Raw genomic sequence first — 6432 nt, forward strand, 5'->3', positions numbered from 1 at the left:
TAGAGAAGTTGATTTGGCCTTTCTCTTGGACTTTTTTAGCAAGTAATATTGAGTTTTCTTCCATCTGAGAATGTAATTTCTCCTTAATTTCTGGAGAATTATACCATCTGTGCAATTCTTGATTGACGATGTTGCTGTTGCTTTTCAGTACTTGAGTTTATTCTGTGTCATTTCAGCCTGTGTTCAGATGAGAAATCCAGTATTGTTCAAATTCTTTGAGCTCTTATAAATAACTTTTCTTTGTCTCTAGCTTGCTTTCAACATTTTTTTCTTTGTCCTTCGTTTTTAGAAGTTTATGTTTAATGGGGATTACTTTGGATTTTACCTATTTGATATTCGTTCATTTGGCTTCTTTTGCTGTAGATACAGATCTTTGACAAATATGGGAAGTTGTAAGACATAATTTTTTTGATAGTTTTCTTAGTTCCACTCCCTTTGCTGGTACTTTGGAGAATGTTAGCTCTTTGTTTTAAGTCCATTGGCCCTTATGACTCTTCTGTTCAGTTTTTCAGCCTGTTTACTTGTGTTCAGCTGCAGTACTCTGATAATCTGCTCTTGTTCATTCAGTTATTGTTCTGTCTTTTGCAATGTATAACCATGCCAGTCCATTGTGTTTTATATTTGATTCATGTATTTTTTTGAGTTCTGTGCTTTACATTTAGATTCTTTATTGTTAACTTCTGTTCTGTGATGAGATTTTTCTATTTGTGGTTTCAAGAAATTTGTCATTTCTTACTGAAGTATTTGTATGATCATTTATTTAAACTTGATTTCAGATACTTTCATCGCCTGATGAATCTTGGTGTTCTCTGTTGATGACTATTTTCATCATTTCATGATTGTCTAGGATTTCATTATGGCAAGTTATTTTCTGTTGTATCCTAGACGTTTGTTGTTGTATTATCAGGCTCTGAATCCTGTTTAATCATATAGCAGACAGTCCTATTGAGATGTAGTCTGAGGGTCATTTGAGTGTGTATGTTCAGCTTCCTGCAAAGTCTCTCTGGCACCACCCCCACAAAAGAGGGGCTTTCACACTGCATTCTTGGGACAAAATTCAGCTCCTTCCTGAGCCCTGTACCGCAGTTGTATACCAAGTGATACAGAATGGGGAACAAGAATGTTGTTTATTTTAGGCAGGCCTTGTATTACTAGATTTTTTTCACCACTGGAATGGAAATGAATGTGATGAAGTTGCATTAGAATCCATAATTGTTAAAATATTGCAGTGATAAATAATGTGAAGATGCATGCAGTGAAGAAAGGATGTGATGGCGGAAACACTTCTGGTTTTTTTTTTTTTTTCAACGTTTATTTATTTTTGGGACAGAGAGAGACAGAGCATGAACGGGGGAGGGGCAGAGAGAGAGGGAGACACAGAACCGGAAACAGGGTCCAGGCTCCAAGCCATCAGCCCAGAGCCTGACGCGGGGCTCGAACTCACGGACTGCGAGATCGTGACCTGGCTGAAGTCGGACGCTTAACCGACTGCGCCACCCAGGCGGCCCCGTGTTTTTAAACATTAATAGATGTCTAGGTCACCTGGCTAGACATTGGTCTCATTGGTAGAGCATGAGACACCTGTCTCATTGGTAGAGCATGTGAATCTTGATCTTGGGGCTGTGAGTTCAAGCCCCACAACTGAATACAGAGATAACAATAAACAGGAAGACATCCGCTGTGTTGTGCCCACCTTAAAATCAAATAATGGTACCTCAGTAAATTGAAAAGGAAATTTGAAAATCGAATATGTTAAATATATTGTTTTGCATTTGGTAAACTTTGGCCTACCTAACCATTTATCTCATTAAAAGTGAGAATCTGTTTCAACTCACATAATGTTGGTATTGAGCCGCCTGAAAACTTAGAATCACTTTTTCTTACATTTTTTAGGCCTCCCTCTTCTTTCCCTCTGATTTCTTCCCTCCTCATATCTTTCTTTTTTACATACAACATTCTTTACTTTCTTCATACCTTCTTCCCTTTTACTTATAGCATTTCCAGTAAGCAAGATGATCCTGTGTCATTCTGTTTTCCCTGCCTAACCTCCCTCCCCTGCTGAATCGGCCATTTCTCCAGTGAAGTGCATATTCTTGTGTGTGTTTTAAGTTTATTTTGAGATGGTGGGGGAGGGGCAGGGAGAAGGGGAGAAAGAATTCCAATCTGCGCTAAGCATAGAACCCAACTTGGAACTTCATCTCATTAACTGTGAGATCATGACCTGAAATCAAGAGTGGTATGCTTAACCAACTGAACCATGCATACACACAGTTTTGTTAAAGAATATTTAGAAACCGGGGTGCCTGGGTGGCTCAGTTGGTTGGGCGTCCGACTTCGGCTCAGGTCATGATCTCACGGTCCAGGAGTTCGAGCTCCGCATTGGGCTGTGGGCTGACAGCTCAGAGCCTGGAGCCTGCTTCAGATTCTGTGTCTCCCTCTCTCTCTGACCCTCCCCTGCTCATGCTGTGTCTCTCTCTCTTTCAAAAATAAATAAATGTTAAAAAAATTTTTTTTTAATTAAAAAAATCTAAAAGAATATTTAGAAACCAAGGCATGGGCTTAGCGGTGTTCATTACTTCTGGGGTTTCGCTTCTTATAGGCCCTCTCAGTAAACAGCTTAAATCTGGCTGAAAACTTGGTTGAAAATACCTATAACATGTTCTCAATTCTACACATTCATACTATATACATTTACATATTTACAAAATTGTATCCTGTACCCTTGTAAAAAGCGGACCATAGCGTGTGTTTTTTGTTTGTTTCTTTACAGTTCTCTTTGTCTTGAACTTCACAGTGGCTGTTTTCCATTTTACCTAAATCATCCCTTTTTCTCTATCCATTTAATGTCATCATGTGATTTATCTATATTTAGATTTACTGGATATTGTTTACATTCTATTTTTGGTGCCAAAAGTTAATGTATATCTTAATTTTTTATTTGGGGGAGGGACATATGTGAAACAATTATGCTTCTAAGAGTGATTACTAGACAAATGAGTATCAGTCTCTATTGATTCATACTTTTCCTGGAAATTAACTGATTCCTCTACTTTTTGGTTATTCTTATATTTTGCACAGATGAACACATGTGTGTATTTTCTTCCATCCTCTTAATTCGTGTAAGGTTGCATACTACTTACTTCGTTCATTTAACAATATGTGTTTGTGATCATTCCAAGTTAGTTATTAAATATCATTTTTTTAACTGCACGGTACTGCACTGTGCCCAAGTTCCATAATTTGTTTAAACTGTCCAAATGGACATTAAGGAGTTTTCGGTATTTCACAATTATACAAATAATGCTGCATTAATTATAACCTTGTCATCATGTGTTTTCTTATTGTTGTAGGCTTAAACTTTATGTCAGCATAACTTTTAATAGTGGAATTACTACCAGATTCAAATTACTACCAAATTCATATTCATATCATTGCTAACTTTTTCTTCAGAAATGTTTTGCCAATTTGCATCCCTACTATCAGTGCAAGTGAGTTCTTTTGCCCATCACTTCACCAGAAGACATGCCGTCATACTTTATAAATAATAAATGATACCTCGTTTTAGCTAGATTTTTATGTTACATTTTTAACATGTTTTAATATGTCTGAGTGTCAGCATTTTAGTCTCCGATTATGGATTTTCTGTTCATGAAATTTCCTCTTTTTCTACTAGGTTTTGTTCCTTATTCTATAATTTTTGAATTCTTTACAAATCAAAGATAGTTTTTCTGTGGCTTATACCACTTCCTAATTTGTGTGTTTTCAAAATCTAAAAGACACCAGCCTTTTAAATATTACTACTTTACCAGGTTATTTTTGCATTTATTTAGATCTATCTTTCACAAGTAGGTGTTGTAAAATTATCTTTATACAGGCGCTGCAGTTTTCTTACTAAATGTACACTCAGTTCTTTTTTTTATTTAAAAAAATTGTTTTTAACATTTATTTTTGAGACAGAGACAGAGCATGAACGGGGGAGGGGCAGAGAGAGAGGGAGACACAGAATCGGAAGCAGGCTCCAGGCTCTGAGCCATCAGCCCAGAGCCTGACGCAGGGCTCGAACACACGGACCTCGAGATCATGACCCGAGCTGAAGTCGGACGCTTAACGGACTGAGCCACCCAGGCGCCCCTCAGTTCTTTTTTTTAATAAAATTTTTAGTGTTTATTTTTGAGAGAGCAAGGGAGACCCAAAATATGAAGCAGGCTCCACACTTTTGAGTTTTCAGCACAGAGCCTGAGGTGTTTGAATTCACACACCTTGAGATCGTAAGGTGAACTGAAGTCAGATCCCTACCTGAGCCACGGAGGCACCCCTCTTTTTTTTCTTTCTATTCAAATGAGGGTTTTATCTTCCTTGTTGCTTTATGTTACATACTGGATATGGCTTTTAACATATTAGTTTTGTGTTCTCGTTAAATTATTTTTGCACTAATTTAAAAAAAAATTTGTAAGCTTATTTATTTTGAGAGAGACATAAGTAGGGGAGGGGCAGAAAAAGAGAGATCCCCAAGCAGGCTCCGCACTGCCAGCATAGAACCCAGTGCGGGGCTCAAACACAGAACTGTGAGATCATGACCTGAGCTGAATCTGAGAGTCCAACTCAACTGACTGAGCCACCCAGGCACCCTTGTTGCATTAATTTTAGATTTGATTTTCTGGAGTATTCTAGACAATCATGTGATCCACAAATAGTAGTGATTGTACTTCTCCCCTCACTGTTAAATTTTTATTCTAATGTCTGGTTTGACTGTGTGGTATCTTTAGTACAGTGTTTGATTAGTACAGTGGCCAGCATTCCCATCACACGCAAACATTTCTGTTATTTCCATAAAGAGGTAAGATGTAAATTTTCAGCTAGTATGTATTTATGATTGTAAGTAGCCATAGGAACTTCCAAGATCCTATGAGAACACATTTTCAGGTCGGATGACATGGGTCAGAGAGCGAAGTAACTACATCCCTTCCCACACCCCTATTTTTCTGCACCTCATCCAATTGGCTGTTCCTGAGTTAAATTCCAATTGCAAAGACTAGTGGAAATGCAACATCCAGTGCAATGTCCTATCAGGCAAGAAAAGTTAAGGAAAATGCAACTGCTTGGCATACCCAAATCCTGAAATGAGAAACCCTCACAGATGCAGATTTTGCTAAGGCAAATAATATCACCAACTTCAAAATCAGTTTATGGAGTAAAGTCAAAATAGCCTGACTTGGAATGAAAATGCAGAAAAGGTATCCATGATATAATAAGGAATTTGAAATGCTATGTGAGGAAATTGAAGCCACCTCAGATGGTTTAACCAAAATACAGGGTAAAAGGCTGTTTTTAACTGCCAAGGGAAATTTTAAACTAATGCGAGGAGAGAAAATTCCCATTTCATATAGTCCACTACCCATTTTTGTGAGTTTTTGAAAGCTTTCTGGCCTATAGGACAGTTTCTCCTTAGGTGTACCATTATTGAATAACTTGCACCCAGCAGGACCTCACCTTGCCATAGGTCAAAAGTAACAGTAAATTGCATCTAAATAGCATGCCACTCAAAATGGAACACAGTGCTTACCCGGCTCCCAAAACATACAGTTTTTCCTGTAGGACCCAGTGCCACACCACAGGATCACAGTCTGTTCTGGTATGGCTTCCAACCAAATTTCATAGGCTCATCCAAAATGAATCATTTCATCAGTTTGGCAGGCCCTCCAGACACTACTGCTGTGTTCCCTCTGTGCCATTTAGCACAGTCTGACACTCAGCATCATCTGCACCTATTATGACTCTGCCATTAACAGCTTCTGTGTGAAATAAAGGAACTCAACAGGAACGAAAGCTCTAGGGTTCTGTTTTCTGTACTGTTTTCAGTCATGAATGGTAGTTGAGTTTTGTCAAAGTTCTTACATACACACCCGTACCCGCCCCTGCCCCCAGCATTTTTAGCCATATGGTCTTTCTTTCCATGGATTGGTTAATATGGAGTATGATAATAAATTTCCTAATAATGAAACAATTTCACTTTTGGGAATAAATTTGATTTGATATTGGCTATTTTTTATATTTATTTAGTTACTTTATTTAATTTGTTTTAGTGATCTCTACGTCTAGCATGGGTCCCAAACTTAAAACCACCAGATCAAGAGTTGTATGCTGTTCTGACTGAGCCAACCAGGTGCCAGTCTTGTTTTTTTTATGTGGTGTTGCATTAGATTTGATAATGTAACCTTTTATTTGAAGTGATCTTTATAAGGAGGTGAAGAATGAATTTATAAAGTTCATGAGCTTTCAACTAGCTTAATGCAATAGGACATATAACTACAGAATACTGTAAAACAAGGCAATTTTCCAGTGCATGATGTAGTATTTTTAACTATAATACTACAAACCTTATTCAGAGTTTTTCTTTTAATTTATTCTTACTCAGTTTTTACAACTTTTACA

Source organism: Herpailurus yagouaroundi, unplaced genomic scaffold (genome assembly GCF_014898765.1).
Source record: "Herpailurus yagouaroundi ecotype Mexico unplaced genomic scaffold, PumYag 67120, whole genome shotgun sequence".
NCBI lineage: Eukaryota > Metazoa > Chordata > Mammalia > Carnivora > Felidae > Herpailurus > Herpailurus yagouaroundi.